Here is an 18,680-nt window from a genome sequence, read left to right as displayed (position 1 = left end):
CCAGTAATAGTGTGACGTCCACTGTACCCATGGTGCTTCACGCGTCAAGGTCGCTCATATTGTTTTGTTTCTGACATGAGGATGCATGATGCGTAGCGTGAGTGGCCCTCATTGTGATCCTTTAGGAGACCAAGGTTGCACACCCTGTGCAAGTGTTTCCAAGGAAATTTACAGTTGCAGGACGGACATAATTTAAACAGTGTATTCTCCATTGTGTATGGGGAAGGCAGCCTGGCGAATTAAGTGGGTAGAGAGGGGAAAATGCATTCTCTTAGGGAAACTACAGAATGAGCCATTTCCCACTCTCCCTGCTGTGAGGGCAGAGGCCCGATGCAGCCTTACAAGACCGCCTGAAAGGTTTGAGACGAGTTGCAGTAGTCGATGAAAGTAGTAGAAAGTTGTTCTCAAAGCCGTTGCCGAAGGTCTTGTGGGAGAAATGATAAGTTACTCACCTAGTGACCAAGGTACTCCTAGTCAAAAGCCCCCTTTCCTACATACTATATCGGCGTCCCTCGCTAGGGACGGGAGACAGAACCTTTTTCACCAGAAAAATCTTCTTCCCCTTTAAATTTAGAGGCGCGCGGGGGGCGTGTCCCTGGGAGCATGCGCTCTCCTGACTCCGCCCACTGGTCCCACTCCTCAGTCCCCATTGGGGCGTCAATAATATTACCATTGCCTAATGACACGTTTTATTAGGGGGAGGATGGTGGGACGTAAGGAGAAAAGGGAACTATGGATTAGGAGTATGTTAGTCACTACGGTGAGCAACTTATTATTACTCCTAGGTCCCGTCCCCTTTCCTCCATACTGTATGGGCAATTACAACTGAATGTAGCCACAGTGTGGAGAGGTGACCCTCCTTAAGAAAACAAGTACCTTAATACTGCCTGCCCAAATGCTGGGTCTGACCTTGAGCCGGCATCCAAACAGTAGTGCTTGCAGAAGGCTGAAGGAGTGGCCCACATGGCTGTCCTGCAGATGACCTGCCACGGAACGTGCCTCTGGAACGCAACTGCTGTGGCCTTGGCATCAATAGCGTGGGCATGTATGTTCACCGGATGCGGTTTGTGCTGCCCATCATAAGCCTCCTTGATGACCGTGATTATCCAATTTGCTATAGAGGCCTTGGAAGCCTGATATCCTGGCCTTGACCTGTCCAAACAGAATTTCAGAGCGCGCCTGACATTCAGACAGTGCAAGACCCTCTGAGCATCGTCCTTAGGGTCCGCATAAAAAGTTGCTAACACTGTCTCCTCATTTAGATGAAACAAAGAGACTACCTTAGGCAAAAACGGGGTAATGCGTTCTTAGGACCACCTGGTTTCTATGGAAGGTAGTGTAAGGTCCTGAAGACATGAGTGTCTGGATTTCGCTTACCCTGCGTGCAGACGCAAGTACGACCAATAGGGCTGTCTTAATGGTGACTAGCCTGATGTCCACGGAAGCCACTGGCACAAAAAGCTTGAGCGCCAAGTCTCCCAACACTATGTTGAGATCCCACGTAGGGTGTGGTTTCTTGAAAGGTGGGCAGAGCCTGGTGAGGCCCGCCAGATGTCTTTTAAGCATCAGGTTGGAGGATGAGAAGTCGTTCTCCGAGTTCCAGTAGGCTCCGATGGCCGCCAGATAGGTGTGGCACGTGTCTATGTGCACCCCTGAGTGTGCGAGGTGCGCCCCCAACCTGCTGAGCTTGTTCGCCTCCAGGTTTGACTCCCCCGGGAGGTGGATCACAGTCAAGTGTATGTTGTTGACCAGTGCCCATTCCCACATGCTGACCGCCAGGGTGCATGGAGAAGGAGACCTAGTGCCACCCTGCTTGTTGATGTAATGCATGCTGATGGAGTTGTCTGTTGAGGATAATCTGGCTGCTGATGAGCGGCAGAAAGGCTTTGAGAGTCAAGCAGATGGCCCTCAGCTGTAGCCAATCGATACAAGCTTCCTGTTCCTGAAGAGACCAAACTCCATGGACACTATGGATGTCCAGGGTAGCACCCCAGCTCCCCAAGGAATAGTCTGCAGTGATGCTAACCTGCGGTGCTGGTTGACGGAATGGACTGCCTATCCTCAAGTTGCAGTCTGTGCTCCACCAGATAAGGTCCTGGTAGAGAAAGGGAGGAATGCTGACAAGTTCCGCCTGGCAACCCCGCTCCTAACTCCATGAGGCTGTGAAGTGCTATAATCTTCTCATTTTGAGCCTTGTGGAAGGCAATGCCAGTAGACATGTCGCCATGCTACCAAGGAGGTGCTGGTACCACCATGCTGAGGTCACTGCTCTGCTGAGAAAATAACTTGTGGCCCTCTTGATGGCTGTGATCTTGTCCTCCGAGGTAAAAACTCTCTCGGAACTCGTGTCCCAGATGAGGCCCAGGAAAGCCAGACTGTGTCGACTGCAGCTGTGACTTCTTTTGATTGATGGAAAATCCCAATTCATGTAGCGTATTCATGAGCGCAGAGGAGGTGTGATGGACTGCCTCCGGGGAACTCGCCCTGACGAGCTAGTCATCTAGGTATAGGTAGACCTGAGGGGGGTGCGTTCATGAGCCGGGTAAAGACCATGGGGGCTGATTTGAGGCCAAAGGGTAGAACCTTGTATTGGCAATGGATGCCCATGATCCTGAACCAAACCTGCCAAATGGGGACGTCTAGGTACGCGTCCTTCAGGTTCAGGGAGCACATTAAGTCTCCCCTGCACGGTTTCTCCGCAATAAGCGCTGGCATAACCATCTTGAACTTTTGAAGAGGAAGGTAAAGGTTCAGGGTGGAAAGGTTCAACACAACTCACAGGCCAGCCTGGTGGTTCTTGTGTATGGCGAAAATCCTGGAGTAGAAGCCCAAACCCCGGTGGGAGGTTGGGACTTCTTCCACTGCCTGACTCTCTATGAGCGAGCGAATTTCCGCCAACAGAGTTGTTGTCCCAATCTGTGGGAGTGGAGGGGAGGAGAGAGGAGGAGGAGGAACCGGTAGGCGGTAACTCATGGACACTACTGAGAAGATACAAGGGTATGCAAACCTTGTACGCCAATGATGTGCATGCAGGGGAAGCCTGCCCCGCACCGGAGACATGCAGACCCCGGAGGGGAATGTCATCATGCCTTCTTTCCCTCTGAAGCTGGGGCTGAGGAGGGGGGACTGAAAGAATCCCTTATTCCCCACCTTGTGATTGCGGCGGTGCCGATTCGGATGTTAGGCAGAATCCCGTGCAGTGCCCTTAGGGACCACTACACACAATTAAGACTACAGGTGGCAATACAAGTTTTACCTTTGGTACAAGCCTGTACTACTATGTCAGAGTGGTAGCAGTGGCGGAGCAGCCAGGCTTATCTCAAGAGCATATGAGCAGTAGCAGAGATTACACACAGGGACCACAATTACTGTGACTCAAGCAAACACAGACTCAAGGTTTCAGGTGAAAAATATAAGTACATTCATTTTTTAACCATTCGTTATACACACAACACTTCTATTAAACACAAATAAAAACCACACGTTAAATATACCACAACTAACCAATTCACTTTGTACAGTAAGTGTCAAGGTAAGTACCCTGTGTTTGAATGAACCTGTGTTACGAACAAAACACGATACCGCGAATACGATTGCGATCACTTTTTGACAGTTCGGTCTACTAAACAAACGTGTATCCGTGACACGAAATGCTACCAGGGCAAAAACACACTTAGCACGAGATACCCAGAGGGAGTTGGGGACAAAAATCACAGGCAATATTTTGGTTAGGCAGGCAGAATCAAGAAACGCTCAAAGACAGGAGTTCAAAAGTCAAAGGCAGGGTCGAAAGACCTCGGGGCCAGTTGCCGAAGATCACACGGTCAAACAGTTCCCGATTCAACGTAGCCAAAAGTACTTCGATATTGTCAATGTTCGGAAGCAAAAGTTATAAGGAGGGAAGACAAGAGCAAGCCTTGAAAATGAAGAAAAGGGATTCATCCAGTTTCCTCAAGTATAACAGTACCTTGTTCCAATGGTGCAGCTGGTGTCCTGGCAGTTGTTCCTGTTGGTTTCCAGCAGACCCACGATTCCTGGAGCTTTGTTGTGAAGGAGAACGTCTGAAGGGGGTCTGCACCACACAGGGATGAAGTCGGCAACAGCGACAAGGAATAAAAGGTTCGCTCCTTAAGAAACAGGAGATGCTCTTGAGGTGGCTATCCGAACCACTACAGCAGTGTGCAACGATTTTGACCAAGGAAGAGGATCCTCTGGCTGTGGAAGATGAGCTGGTTATCCCCACCAAGCTCAAGGGAAGACGACTCTGGACTGGATCTTCTCTGAGTCGTTGAAGGGAAGATAGCTCAGGACTGCAGCAGGGCTTCATCGGGACGGGGTAGTTGCAGCAGCCGTCTTTCTTTCCGCTTCTCTTTGGTTCCTTGTAGTTCCAGTGGCGACTCTCTGACTTCTAGCCCAAGAGACCTGCCTTTTATGCGAAAAACCCCCATTCACACAGCCTGGCTGTCAATCACCCAGCAGGGGGGTTGTCCAGCCCGGACAACTAACCTGGCCAATCATGACAAAGTGGGACTTGGGTTTCCTAGGATACCCTTTGCAGGGGGTGACTACACCCCTCCCTCACATTCAGCCCACCTAGACATCCAGGGACCTTGAGGAGGGCTTCTGAGCAGAAGCCCGCCAAGAAGACAGTGAACAAAGAAGGCGAACCTAGTTTGCCACGCAAAGTAAAACACAAGAAGGACTTTAACAAAAAGAAATGGCGAATAAACCCAACGGGAGCCAAAAGAAAGACGATTTGGTCAAGCAGGTTTTTTGTTCGAGACTGATATAATAGCCAAGAACAGTACCACGTTTATCTAATATAATCGCGGTAGAAAAGTTAGGGGAGATACCACTGCCACCAGCCAAGTCTAAATGTTAAAAGAGCGAAACAAAGCTCTAGGAGGTACAGATAAAAAGGGGTACGAATTAACCCTTTCCAGTACTCCATGGAAGATGGGGTGTACTGGATCTGTGGTAGATTGACTAAGTAAAGTTAATGGTAACTTTACCCTTTTCTGGGGGACGGTAGTCGCCTCAGAAATGGAGTCGAGGGAAGTCTTAAAGACAACCCTGTGCCACGGCACTGAAGGTGCTGTGTGACACACAAAAAGAAGGGGGCTGCTGAAGTGGTGTGCTTCAGAGTCCACAATCACAAAAACAGAGAGAAACATATAGCAAAACACAGGTAAGAGGGGGGAAAAAGCTCTCACTCTTACCAAGTGGAAAACAAACTCCAGAAGTCCAGCAAAGCTGCTGGGGGACTCACTAGGTGAGGGAAATTAGCCATAGATGAGAATTCTCCCTAACATCAGAGAATGGTCCGGCTGCCTGGACCTTTGTTCCTGAAAGGCCCGGTACCCGCTGACTACCCGGCCGTTGTCGGAATGCTGATGCGTCTGGCTTTACGTCTTGGGTGTGGACTTCGTGAGGATTGATAAGGACTTTGCAGTTTGGGAAAGTTTTTTTTCTTATCCAGCTCTTCATCGGTGGTGGAATGAAAAAGGTCGCCACCCTCGAATGGAAGGTCCAATATGCGTTCCTGGATGTCCGGGCTGAACTTGGTCACTCGTAGCCAGGCTGACGTTCTCATGTACGTGGCGATGCAGATGGCACGGCCCGAGTTGTCTATATGCGCAACAGTGGACTCCATGATAGCCTGCGCCACTATTTTAGCTTCTGCCAGCCCCGCCTTGAAGCATGGCCGACTGTGCACCGAAGTTCTGGAAGGAAGTCGGCTATTTCCCGCCAAAGACGCCGATTAACAGCTGCGAGCATGGCATATGCATCAGACTGACAAAGGTGTAGTGAGGCGTTGGAATAAACCTATCAATAAGCCTCCAAAATCGGCTCCTCCTTGTCTAGAAGCACTGAGGATGAGGTAGTCGAGGACGACTGGGACTTGGAGTAGAGTGAGGTCACAGCAATCACCAACGGGTGTGGCTGAGGGTGTGCCGACAGCAAGAGTGGATCCCCCTCCAATTGTCTGTACTTGACGTCGATGTGCCGATTGGCTTGCTGCGCCGAATGGGGTTTAAGCCATCCCTATTTGGCCAAGGCAACAACGTCCTTTTGCATCTGGATCCCTGTTTGGGCATAGAGTGAGGACTTCGGCCAGTATTCCTACCTCAGGTTGTTCAACCTTGGGCTGTGGAAGCCCCAAGTATTTGGCCAAACCTGCAAGTCGCTCATCGAAGGCCTTGGCTCAAGATGTCTGGCTGTTCTGGCGCCAGAGGAGGAGCGCTGGGCGCCAAAGGCTGCAGGATGGAGACCTCAGCTGGCGTCCGCTGAGGAGGCTGTTGTGGAACCGCCTGAACTGTAGGAGGCAGGGAAGGCGGAATATAAGAACCCAGCGTGGGCAGCTGGGGCTGCAAGGGGACCTGAGGCGCTGGAGCCATAGGTGGAATGACTATAGGCGCAGCAGGGGGACTGGAGGCAGCATGTCCCTGATCACATCCGGAAGGATGTTGCCCATCTGACGGGACCTCATGAGCGTGAGGAATTTATCGAAAAACCTGTCTTCACAGGCTGGTGGGGTGGCAGGTGGTATTGACAGTGTAGTGGGCAGCTGCTGGGGCCTGTGCGTACTCTGCCTTGTCTGTTGTGGGGTATATCTGCCCTGCGATGCTGAAGGATAAGCTGTAGGCCATGTAACTGGCGAAGACCAGTTCCACCTGGACACTCGATCCCCTACCTGCTCCCCGAATGGGGGTGGTGTCGGTCGAGCAGCCATTTTGTCAGGCTGCATGTCACGTGCGCAAGTCGTGGTGCTTGCCTTGCTGGGCCCGGCCTCCTCCTGGACTCTTGGGGTGGAGCTTGAGGACAAGGCCTGGTAGTACTGTTGGCTGTGTCGCTAGTAGTGCGGCGTACAGGTGCCCTCTCAGACATTTGTCCGGTACTAGGGCGTAGCCACTCGGGTGGACACCCGGTAAAAGAACCTTGCAGTCCCTCAGCACTGTCTCTGGAAGGATCTAGCGACCCCTCGGCCTAGCGGCCAGTAGCTGAATGAGCCGCGGTAACTGTGCTGGTGTGAGTACTTGAAGGGTCCCTCCCACTCGGGCGTGTCCTGGGAAAGGAGGCACCCTTGCGGGGTGCAATGGAAAAAAAAAAGAAGCCCTACCGTGGGCCTTGACTTGTCTTTGACATAGTTCTTCAAGTCCTCTGGAGGCGACTTCTCAAAGAGCTCTCTCCGCTCAGCTAACCTGCTCTTCAGAGCGCGGAGTGTAAGCACATCACATGCGGTACAACCCTCCCAGCTGTGTTCGGGGTCAAGGAAGCGGAGACAAAGAGCATGGGGTCGGACGTAGGGAAGAACCCCTCGCAGGCTGGACACCTGCTGAAGCCGGATGACGTCGACATGCGCCGGGGTGTAGAGTGGCGCCAGATGGCCGAGGACCAGATTAAAGATAAAAGACAGTATCTGGAGAAGAGCATGTGGAATTACAAGGCCAAAGCCAAACCCAGGAGCGCTGGTGAAAGCTGTCCTTTCCCGTTGACACGGAAAAGAGGACTGACGAGTAGCGCCGGTGGGCAGAGTCAGGGGAGTGAATGCGCCCAGGGCTGCGCCTCTAAATTTACAAGGAATGAAGATTATTTCAGGTGAAAAAGGTTCTGTCTCCCGTCCCTAGCGAGGGATGCCCATATAGTATGGAGGAAAGGGGACGGGACGTAGGAGTATGGCTAACATAAGACATCAAGTGTAAACTAGAATTAATTATATTTGTAAGTAAAGGTGATAGCCATAAGGAACTCCACTTTGAGCAACCGACAATGATGGCGGAAAAAAACAATCTGAGGGACCTCGACGTGTGAAGAACCATGGAAACAGTGGACGGCATACTAGGGATAGTATCACTGGCACGCCCAGTCGATGTACCTTTTCGAGTTTGGAAAACAACAACTGTAATACTCTGCAGCTTCCACTAGATGTTGGCCTATGCATAGAACGCGGTCTAAGCAGATTCCACAACTCTCAGAAATATATATAATGTTAGCAATAAGTACTATTCTAACGTGTACAAAGCATACCCGCTCTGTGACGTCATCAGCAGAAGTCTCTGTAATTTTGCCTTGTAATTATGACAGGACACCAAAATACTCTTGGCTTCAAAGTGATAATCCGATTGCTTATTGAGCCAATGCAGCTTTGACTTTTTGCACATAGCAGACTGCTATTATTTTTGGTGAAGTTATTTTGAATGCATGCAATTATATTAAAAATATGTATTTCAATTATTGTTTTATTGACTGAATGCAAACCAGGACAGTTAAAGCACCACAGTACAGAATTGTGGGTTGGGTTAAATGTGAAACTGCCTTTTGTGGTTTATATCAAGCCCCACATTTGGACTTTGCATAAAAAGCAGTAGACGTATGGGTTCAGAAAGCCTCACAGAAATCGACCCAAATGAAATACAGTCCTGGTTGAGACGACATCCGCTGAAAATGTGTTTTGAGTACATCCTTGAAATGGATAATGTCTAGTTTGTGGCACATATCCAGTAGGAAGTCCTAGAATTTTACAGGTAATTCAGCAAAGGGTTGCAGAAGGGTCTCAAGCACCCTGAATTGTGTAGTTCACTGTATGCTTGCGTTGTGTCAAGTACTTCTAACAGGAAAGATATGAACTTTTCTATAGGGAGATTACCAGCAGAGGATCCAGGATCATATAATGTAATTCCACTCGGAGTTACCAGGCTTCTTGCGCTAACAGCTCAGGGTGCACAGTTACCCAGGAATCTCCCATCTCTGATGCCGTGTCCATTTTCCTCTCCTCTGTTGGCTGCCTCTCCATTTGGGCTGATGAATCCCAAGATGACACTGCATGTCACAGATGGTCTCAGGAACACACCAACTCCCAGGTAAGGTACTAGAGTTTTTACTAAATTTGTTTCAGTGGGCCCAACGTCTGTCCCTCTCACTAACATTGGGATGGTGGATCCTACCCTAAACCAGGCTTCACACAAACCCACTGACTGGTTCTAGTGATCCCAAGGGGATGTTTAAGGGTTGTGTCAACCAGACACTGCAGGTTTCACTCTCCCTTCTTCCTTTCCTCTCACCAATGCCTCTCTTCACTTTTCCCCTTTCTCCTCCTACCCTCCACTCCACCCACTAGCTCACCTCTCTCTCTTCGGTTCTATTCCCTTCTGCCCCTCCAATGTTCACGGTCTCGGTCTGAACCCTTTAATCTTACCTTCCATTTCCTCTCACCATTCCACTACTGCCCTCTTCCTTTCCCCTTTCTACTCCAGTACTACCCTCTCTGCTCCACTACTACACTCCCTCTCCACTCCCCACTCCAATACTCCACTCCCAGCCTGCGCTCCAATACTCCACTCCCAGCCTCCGCTCCAATACTTCACTCCGCACCTCCGCTCCAATACTCCACTCCGCGCCTCCACTCCAATACTCCACTCCCCGTCTCCGCTCCCCCACTCCGCTCCAATACTGCGCTCCCCCACTCCGCTCCAATACTGCGCTCCCCCTCTCCGCTCCAATACTGCGCTCCCCTCTCCAGTACTACCACTCCACCCTAGCCCACTACCACTCAACCCTCTCCCACTACCTCTCCACCCTCTCCCACTACCTCTCCACCCTCTCCCACTCCACCCAAACGCAATTATTCAACATGAACTAGGAATTTTGTCACTTAATTGTATCGTTTTATGGAGTAAACTGGGCCTGTTGGCAAACATTTTCAGATAATAAGAATAATTTGTTTGTAATACAACCTCCTCTTTAAATATCTATGTTAGAAATACTGAAGGCATTTATTGACATGGACAGTGACGTAAATGAGCTACTAACTAATCCAGATAAAACAAAGGAAAGATTTTATCAATACGATTGGTGTAAGACAATTGACACCATACAGTCTTATTCCCATTATTTTGAATGTGTAAAACTTGTGGACGAGGAGGTCATCCCTGAAATACTTGGTGCGTTTCCCTTGTCAGCAAAGAAGTTATCTGTATTTGAAATTTTATTTAATTTTCTTCCATCATTGGAAATTATAGGGTCTAAGTTAGGTATACCGAGAGATGCTAGAGTTTGTAGAGGGTGCAAACAAGATTAAAGAAAGGAGGCGTTAAATCATCTGGTGATTTATTGCCCCTCTTTCAATACGGTTTGTTTTCAGTATTTTAAGGATGTCATGTACATGAATTTTGAAGTGGAGGATGAAAGCTTATGGAATAGTCTTTTAGATGGTAATAATGTGTCATTAATTTTTAAATTATGCAGCTTTCTAAATAAAATTTTTGTACGGTTGTCTGAATGAAATGGTTTAAATTGTTTTATTATTATTTCAGTTTTTTAATACTTTTTATTGTGAAGAATTGTGAAAAGTCTTTATTGTACCACCAATACACAATTAAAAATGAATTAAAAGGAGGGGGCGCTGTTGCGCAACAAGATGGCCGCTCGAGTATAGTGCTCCTCTCCGGCATTAATCCTAATTGATTTATACCCTGCCTCAAGAGTGCCTCAATCTTCGAAAACCACCTATGCAGTTCCCAGAGATCATCCTCAACTCACAGGCGAAATTTCGATCCGAAACGGACATTCTAAGCGTGGAAACTGAAGCGGGCCCTGAGGCTGCGGACCCGGGCCGCTCCGCGGCTTCATAAGAGTCCACGAGAGCGCCGCTGCTCCCTGCCACACCCGGGCCTTGCAGTGGGCGGAGCGGGGATGGCGGACACGGAGCGTCGTAGCACTCATACCCCGAGACATCCTGCATTCCGGCCTACATCGGGCGGCCCGCTGCATTCACCCCCCTGCTTGTGTGCGGATCGGAACTTTCCCCCTACTCCCCCGCCCTTGCGGCCCCGAGGCCGTGACATACCTGCCCTCCCCCAGAACTTTGCTGCCGGTGATCGCGGGGTTCCATACTGGGGAATTGGCACTTCTCCGAGATACGCCGCGCCCGATTTAAAGGTTGGGAGCTGGAGGGGGCGAAACCAACCCCCCCCCATGGTGCCAGGTGAGCACAATAATAGCGGATAAAAGCCCTCAAGCACATCGGAGGCCACAACAGAACCCCGGCAGCCATCCCCCCGGGGAGCCCAACCACACAACCTTAACCACTGTCCTGGAAACGGCGCTCCAGACTTAAGACTGGCCTCCACCTTGACACCAGTAAAAAAACCTCATGGTAGAACGCTCAAGAAATATACTCCTATCCAGGAATAACGCATAGCTGGTACCCATATAAACGTGGGAAGACACAATCCATTCAGCATAATTCCTTGCGGTCCAAGTCAGGCGTATCCTGATACAGACCCTGACAGGCACGGCTGGCGCCCACGGAGTCGCTCCGTGCTTCACTTCGGCCGGCTCTGATCCTGCTGCCATCCAACCATTATGTGAAAATCTGTGCAACCCAGCTCTGAAGAACATTGGCCTGTGTAGGCCACGGAACGCACTATTGTGGGACAATTGGCATCGCAGACATACCAAGTCCCCTGCAGGCTCTATAACCCTCCCGAGCCATCTTCTACTTCATCTTATCATACAGCCTTATCATATTAACTGGCACAGGCTGCTTCATCATTTTAACAATGCCTGGAAAAAACGTGGGCAAAAGCAGAAAGACAGGACCCATGGACTCCTTTACGAGCTCACAATCGCCTCCCGAAAGTTCGTTTCCCCAACTCCCTGCCTCATCCTTGGCGACGGAAGATACGAAATTTGACCATCTACTAACTAAGGTACAAAATGGGTTCCTGGCTATCAATGTCAAGCTCGACGACATTGTTTCCACAATAGGCTCTCTCAAAACCCGACTGGACAAAGAAAGTGCCAGAATTACAGAGACTGAAAATAGAATTGGCGCGAATGAAGACTCGGCAAAACACCCAAGACATATCACTCCTAAGAGGGGAAATGAATAAACTCTGTGACAAGTGTGACGATTTGGAATCTCGTTCCAGACGGAACATCCGAATAGTCGGCCTTTCGGAGACCTTCTGCAAAGGTTCAATGGAGTCTCGAATCGAAGACCTTTTGAAATCCCTCCTTGGGGAAGATGCATTCTCACCTCAGTTCCTGTTTGAGCGGGCACATCGCTCTCTCGCTCCACCGTCCAGGCAGGGGGCCCCTGCCCGCACGGTTATAGCCAAACTGCTGAATTGCAGAGATAGGGACGCCGTCCTTAAGCTGGCAAGAGAGAAAGGACCCCTGATGTTCGGCAATGACAACATTCATATGTATCCAGACTTCTCTGCAGGAGTCCAAACTCAAAGACTATCCTACGAAACCATCAAGCGCCAGCTGCGATTGAGACAGATCTCCTATGCCCTTCTTTTTCCGGCAAAGCTTCGTATACAACATGGTGGAAGAGCGCACTTCTTTGAATCTCCTACAGCGGTGTTGGCCTATATGGAAGCCTCAATACCCCTCACGCCTGGGAGACGGGAACTCGACCAGAATGATCTGCAGAAGCCAGTATAGCCTGAATCACAATTCCTAGGGACCAGCCGCAGTCATAATTGGCCTCTCTTGGCCACCGGAAAGGGTGGAAGCAAGGCGAAGCAGGGAAGCACTTCTGCTCCCCATACTTGAATACTGCCGGATGAGATGCGCTCGACCACAAAGCGGAGTTGTCGCACTCGTCCCCTTCTTTGGGAATATCCAGAAGTTAGTAAAAAGGGAATATCCACAAGTTAGTAAAAAGGGATCATCATCAAGTTAAGTACGATGGTGTGGGAGAGGGTGGGTACAGGTAACACGGGACGGTTCTATTGTTCGAGAAAAATGTTAACTCCTCAGAAGGCCCCAGTTCGGCATCAGGCACAAAGTTCAGTTGGTTTATTCACCGTTAAAATTGCACTCACTGCTCCACTCGCTGTCCTCCTCTATGAGAAAACCCACCCTCTCAAGCTTTATCATGATGCACGGAAATGGTGCAAAAAACAAGAACATCCATGGGGCTAAAACTGAAAATGCTTACCTGGAACATTCGTGGGTTAAACAATAGGGCGAAAGCCAGCAAAGTAGGGGCATACATCAAAAGGCATCACCCACACATCGCTATGCTCCAAGAGACTCATGCATTAAAATGTACCAACGAGAGTATCTTGCGGCAATGGGGCAACAACAGGCATTACACGTAATATTCCTCCCAAAACAGAGGCGTCATCACGTTAATACACCCCTCATTGGGGTTCTCCACTGAGAAAAGCAAAATCGACCCACAAGGTAGATATGTCGTGATTTGGGGCACCGTTGCAGGTGAAAAACTTATATTGGTTAACACATATGGTCCAAACCTAGATGACCCAGAGTTCTATATACATCTCCTTGCAGAAATAGGCCCGAATGCGAACGTTTGGGTCTTGTGGGGAGGGGACCTCAACACTATCCTTGATACCACACTGGACAGGTCCTCAAGTAAACCTAGAACTCTTACTAAAGCGGCCAACGTTATACGCCAAGCCCAAGAGGAACTAAACCTGACCGATGCCTGGAGAGGGATCCACCCAACAGATAGAAAATACACATTTTACTCTTCAGTTCACGATACTGAATCCAGAATAGATTATTGGCTCATCTCGTCCCCCCTGATCAACTCTATCGAGTGTTGTGAAATCCTCCCTCGCACACTCTCGGACCATTCCCCGGTCATTCTCGAAATATTGTTCCCCGACATCAAACGCTCAGCAGAGCGATGGAAGATGCCCCCCAACATATTAAAAGACCCGAATGTAGTAGAAGCTCTTTATACTGAGAAGGAAGAATTCTTCCAACTGAACAAAGGCTCAGTGGACAACTGGGCAACCATCTGGGAAACATTTAAGGTATGGGTATGGGGCGATTTGATGTCCAAAACGACTGGCCTTCTCAGGTCCGTCAGAACCGAATTGGCCAATACAGAGTCACTCCTGCAAGCACTCGAAACTGACTACAGTATGACTCACGACAATCGCACATTGGCTGATATTAGCTTACATCGACAAACCTTCAATGAACTGGCAACCAAAGAACAACAATACATGGCCACCCCAGCCAGGGCACGCAGATACAGGGAGGGCAATAGAGCGGGTCACCACCTAGCCCGTATACTCCGCAACGATTATAACCATAACCCTATCACAATCATCCTAACAGATGAGGGAATAGCTGTTCACGGGGAGGACGAAATAAACTCTGAGTTTGCAGAATATTACATTAACCTCTATGCCAATCATGATAGATGTACACAAGACGATATAAAGACATACTTGAGTAAGATCGTCCTCCCTAGGCTAACATTCGAAGACAACTGGACCCTTGAACAACCAATAACGAGCGATGAAATTGCTGAGGCGATTAAATCATTGGCAGCAGGTAAAACTCCAGGGCCGGACGGTCTGAACGCCGACCTATACAAGGCATACTCCTCAATACTCGCCCCGATATTAACCCTTGTATGGGAAGAGGCTATGAATGCTGGTTCTCTCCCAGAGTCAATGTCAGATGCAGTCATTACGGTGCTATTGAAACCCAGACGCCTGACCCACGAACGTTCCTCCTACCTCCCCTTATCCTTGATCAATACAGACGCCAAAATGTACGCAAAGGTACTGGCCACTAGACTGTTTCCCAAAATGACCACCTTAATACATCCCGACCAATGCGGATTTATCCCAACGAGAGCCACGGCCCTAAACTTGCGCAGACTATTCAGCATCCTAGCACAGATCAAGCCAGAGGCACAAGCAGCAGCCATATCACTGAACTTCGTAAAAGCATTCGACTCGGTTTCATGGCTATATATGTTCGAGGTCCTTCATAAATTCGGATTCGGCCCATAGCTGATAGGGTGTGTCAAACTTCTTTATTCCTCACCCAAAGCCAGAATTCTAACCAATCGAACCCTATCCAGCCATTTCACTTTATGCAGAGGAACCAGGCAGGGATGCCCCTTCTCCCCCCTCCTTTTTGCTCTTACAATAGAACCGGTGGCGGCTGCAATTAGGGCCGAGCAAGACCTGAGGGGTATAAAAATGGCCGGTGTATACCAAGCCATCTCATATGCAGACAATGCACAGCTATATATTCGGGAACCAGAAAAGAACCTATCCCCTGTATTAGCCGTGATAAGCGACTTCACCACACATTCAGGCTACAAGATCAATACTGCCAAACCCGAAATCTTTCCGTTAACACAAGCTGCCCCACAAACACACATGGTCTATCATGGGCTCCCGACCACATCAGATACCTGGGAATCCTGGTCTCTCGTGACAAGAATTCCCTCTATATAGACAACTATGAATCCACTCTACAAACTATATACTCTAAACTTCAAATTTGGTCTAAACTCCCCATATCCCTTGCTGGCCGAATAGCGGTACTTAAGATGACAGTACTCCCTAAACTCCTATATATCTTCTGCAATGTACCTATATGGCCAGGCAAACCCTTTTTTGACAATCTTCGATCCATGGCCACCACTTTTGTGTGGAACAGAGCTGCAAACAGAATGAAATGGGACAAGTTGGTTGAACCCTATGAAATGGGAGGCTTTGCTGCTCCTGATTTCGAACTATACTATTATTTGGCACAGGCACACTATGCAAAGTTTTGGCAAGACCCCTTGGACAGAACACCACATATACCTATCGAGCGCCCAACCGATTTGCGATCCATTAAATTGACAAAATCACAAAGACAATTGTAAGTTCGATCCAGCTTCCTGCACAGTTGCAGCATGGGCCGCAATTAGCAAGCAACTCCACATAGATACCCCCTATGACTCCCAGGCCCCGCTCTGGAACTTCCCAGGCATCAAACCGACATAAGACATCGGCACCCAGAAAGATTGGATCCCAGAATATGATCTTAAAATGAAAACTATGTTCCCAAATGGTAAATTCGTAACCCCTGAAGACTTCGCAGACTCGGTTGGGAGAAACCAACTGGTCACCCTACAATTCCACCGTATGAAAGCGTCGTTCAAAAAACGGTGGCCAACATTTCCAGATGAACCCCCCGAACATGCATGTTACTAGTCATTGTACTCACAGGCGGGCATCGGGGTATCCAAACTATATAATATAGTCCAGACACACACGAAAACACTGAACACCATTACGACATCGTGGGAAAAGGACATGGGCTTTACAATCGAGACAGGGAAATTGACCAGATACTGCCTCCTTTCTAAGAAGATTTCACTAAATGCAGGCCTAAGACTAATACAATTCAAGATCCTGAATAAGCTACACTTTACCCCAGCAAAAATGGCCAAGTTCGATAATACTATATCCGACAGCTGCCCGAAATGCCATGCCCCAGGTGCGGACTCTTTCCACATGTATTGGGCCTGTCCCCAGAGAGCAGGATTCTGGCGCACAGTGGCGAATATCCTAGCTGAAATAACACAAATCCCTGCACGCCTCAACCCTCCAAAATACCTGTTTGGCGACATCGGAAAGGTCCCGGAAAAAAACTAGGAGACCGTTTAACGTCGCCTGCGCAGTAGCAAAGAAATGCATCCTTCAGAAATGGAAGAGCAGTCAGGCTCCGACCGCAGAACAGTTCCTCGCAGCATTGACTTATGTAAATGAATGTGAAGAAAACTATGTAGGAATGGTGCCCGCTTCATGTAAACCAAAGGACATTTGGGCCCTGTTCAGGGAATACCTAGACGAAACCTCACCAGACAGATGACTCAGATAGCGAAAGTGCGAATGATACAACCTGCCAAGCTGTTACCCAAATGTAATTTTACACACTATAGATGTGCGATGGCATACACCTGATGTAAGAGACAAAAGAGATGTGGGTTATCAATGTGTAACATATATTCGTACCATGTAGATGAGAACTGCAGCGTGTGTAATGTGACATGCAAACCAAAAATAAAGTTTATAAAATATTAAAAGTCCATGTAGCCGGCTGATAAATGTCCTTCAGAGGAACACTGTCCTGTAACACAGAGGAAGCTTCCACTCATCTAGTGAAGTGTGCTCGGAGCCCCAACAGCCTTCCTGCTTTGCTTCCTTGTAGCACTCAGTCATGCACACAACAATCCAATGCAATAGTGTCTGCTTAGTGAGTGCACATCAGAAACCTACCCATGAAAAAAAAAAAAAAAAAAAAAAAAAAAAAAAAAATGGTGGTCTTGGCAAAATGAAGCCGCCCTGGCCACATAATATCTGAGCTCTTCTTTAGGATGCAACCTATGAATCTTACCTCCTCCTTAGAGAGGTGAGGCAGAGGGGAAAAACAGTCTGTTCAATCCTCTGGTTAATATGAAAGTCTGACACAACTTTAACCCTTTAAGTGCCATGGGTATTTCTCCCCAGTGCCAGGGCCTTTTTTGGTGATTTCGGTATGTGGCCATTCAATGACTAACTTTTCGTTACATGAGATATCTCGGCCAAATTTGGCTCCTTTTTTTCCCACATGTAGGCGGTCGTAAGGCCACCCAGGAATCCTAGATTGCTGTAGGGGGGTGAGAGAAAATAAACAAAAAGGGCGAAAAAAATTCCAATAAAATGATGTACAAAGAAGCCTGTGGTTTTTTCCTTGTAAGAGCTAACAAATGGTTTGCTCTGCTGAATTCCCCAATTTCCTGGCTTTCAAGAACAGGTTGAGTGGAAACAGAAAAAAAATATTTTGATGTGGTTATCAACCGTTTTGTGAGAGGTAGGCGATTTTGGCCATTTTTGCCAATTGGACATGCATGGACGGAATGGGAGAAAAGGGTAGGAAAGCCGAATTGGAGGACGGAAAGGCATATATTTTTAGTCCTTTAGTCCTAAACTATATATCCTTTAGTTTAGGAAGGGGTGATTTGTGTAGGTCAGACAAACACTAGGTAGCGGAAAATGCCATAGATTGGGGGGAAAAAGCAGGAAAATGACTGAAAAAAAAGGTATGTGTTGGACATGGTTCGCTTGGTACGGCAATGGCTTCTATGAATTTTGAGAAAAGCAATGCGCTGCTATATTCCCCTGACTCTTGCAGTTAGGAAAGCACACATTTTTTGTACTGTTTTACAAAACAAGCAATACCACAAGCCAAATACTGAGCATTGGTACACAGGAGTTTTACGCTCACGGCCTGAACAGACACACTTAGCATGTGTAAATCGGGAAAACCAATGTGGTGAGGAACGGCAAGCATACATTTTTTGAAAGAGCTCAGACAGACCTTTTCAAGGGTAGGTGACTTGTGCAGGTTACAAAAGAGTATGGTGCCTAAAGCAGCGTCTAAATGTAGGTCACATTTGGGAAATTAAAGGGTTGTATGACAAAGGGCGCCAGCAAATGGGTCAAAACGTTATGAAAACCACACAAACATAACACATGGCCTACCGTCCCGAGTTCCCACAGGTGTCCCGATGAAAACAGTACCTCACATGTGTTGGTGCACCTACCTGGCCGCCAGGGGGAAAGCCTAAAACACAAGTAACCCCAAGTCTTTTTTTCAGACCGGAATTTCAGACGCTCTGCCGACCCGCACACCATACAGATATGGGCCTCGGGTGTCCAAGCCACCAAGGAAAACAGGGAACCCCATGCATTTCCGAAAAGAGGACACCTGTGGGAATCCGCAGAGGTATGATTTGGGCAAATCGCCCCAGAATTGATTACTCAGACACCCCCGCAAAGTCCGAAATGTGGGGGAAAAAATACGCATTTTCCGCACATTTCGCTCGGCTCACCCATCGAAACACGCCCCCAACA

The 18,680-nt window shown here is 48.5% G+C and overlaps 1 protein-coding gene across 3 annotated transcripts in view; it reads right to left on the bottom strand.

Annotated features, from left to right (window-relative positions):
- TNKS2 (tankyrase 2) overlaps nucleotides 1-18,680 on the bottom strand; it is a 2,182,082-nt gene that overhangs the window by 1,066,059 nt on the left and 1,097,343 nt on the right. The gene's annotated exons all lie outside the window — the stretch shown is intronic.

This window comes from Ambystoma mexicanum, chromosome 8 (assembly GCF_040938575.1).
Source record: "Ambystoma mexicanum isolate Mex_15411 chromosome 8, UKY_AmexF1_1, whole genome shotgun sequence".
NCBI lineage: Eukaryota > Metazoa > Chordata > Amphibia > Caudata > Ambystomatidae > Ambystoma > Ambystoma mexicanum.
This window is presented reverse-complemented; position numbering and strand designations above follow the sequence as displayed.